General features: G+C 40.3%; 1 protein-coding gene across 1 annotated transcript in view; it reads right to left on the minus strand.

Annotated features, from left to right (window-relative positions):
- Window positions 1-1,544, minus strand: part of RUNX1 (runt related transcription factor 1) — a 228,218-nt gene that overhangs the window by 124,237 nt on the left and 102,437 nt on the right. The window lies entirely within an intron of this gene.

The raw sequence follows: 1,544 nt of genomic DNA on the forward strand, positions 1-1,544 counted from the left end.
GCAGGATACTGATCTCTGGTCTTTAAAGATTCCCGAACTTTTGACTTTTTATGAAGTTTACCCCTGAGCTTTATACTTTCTGAGGTGCCCAGGTCAGTCCCTCAATGGCGAACAACGTGACCACTAGTTGAGAGACTGGTGCTGGTTTTGATAGAACACTAACGAGAAAACAGTTTTTAAGAGACTCAAAATATCATCTGAGAAAAACAAGTGACGTGAACAGCAATATTAATTCAACTTTGAGGCCCACTTTAATCATCTTTACCAAAACTGTCTTTTTGTTGCCCTTTTCTTTGCCCTTACACACACACACACACGCACACACACACACACACACACACGTGTAGAAGATTCCTTACAGTGGGTTCTTTAGGGCTCTGAAGGGTGCTAGCTAGGTATTCTTTGAACTGCTGTCATCTTGGAGAATTCTGAAACATTCCTGATATTTAAGTATTCATATATCTCCTTTAAATTATTAATCACGGTAGTAGATACAAAAGAAAGATAAGACATAATTCTTTGTTCTTTAAGGACAAATAATGCTTCAAATCTAGAGGCAGTTCCTCAATTCTAAGGCCATACCCATTTCTTTCTACAGTTTTGAAAAGATGACAGTTTTTGCCCCGGGAACTTTCATGGCTGGATCTGCCAGGCCATTCGTGTTTATCATCCTCACCAAGCAGTCTCCGTGGCAGTGGACAAAGCTGACTGGGAACTGGAAGAGAAGATTCACCGGTGGCTTCCATTTGTCGTTAGGGTTGGAATCGGGGGGGGTTGTTTTCTAGTATAAGAACTATCTAACTTATTTCTGAGGTTTTTCTAAAGGTGATTCTTAGAACCCAGAATCCCATGAACGCATAAAAAGAATTTTGACGTGATTTATGGTGGTTGTCTTTACACACCTGTGCCTAGAGATGACTCACTCTTTTAAAATTCCTTCAATAATATTACTATTTTTCTAAGTGTCTGGAAGGTAGAGTCGTTGTTTGCTAGAAATTGTTTACATTTGAGAACAGGTTAATCAACCTTTTTTTAAACAACTAACAGCAACAATCGAATGGTCTGAACCCAAGTTAGATTCTGGTGCTTTTATTCAGACAAGAGTAACCAGAGGACAAATGGCCAAATAAAGCTCAGCTAGGATCCCAGCCCTGATTGATTGATACTGGCTGAAAGATTCCAAGACCAGGACTGGGCACAGCAGGAAGGAGTGCTGTGATCAATTATTGATGTCTGCAATAGGCAACGGGAAGAGACGTGGCTAGGCACAGAACAGACATGTTCAATCTCTGGACTAGAGAATTAAACATTTGGAGGGGATAGTGGGAGATAAGGCAGCATAAGAAGGTTGGGTTCATGTTGAAATTTGTACTTCATCTCTGAGGCCGTGGGTAGTCATGGAAGAGTGTTGAGCATAAGAGAAGGATGATCAAATTTGAATTTTTAGGAAACCAACTTGACCATATGTGTAAGATGATTTTCAGTGGGGCAGGGTAACGAAAGAGATAGGAGTTCAAATAAGAGATAAGGGCAAGACAAATCTA

This window comes from Pteropus alecto, unplaced genomic scaffold (genome assembly GCF_000325575.1).
Source record: "Pteropus alecto unplaced genomic scaffold, ASM32557v1 scaffold3, whole genome shotgun sequence".
NCBI classification, from domain to species: domain Eukaryota; kingdom Metazoa; phylum Chordata; class Mammalia; order Chiroptera; family Pteropodidae; genus Pteropus; species Pteropus alecto.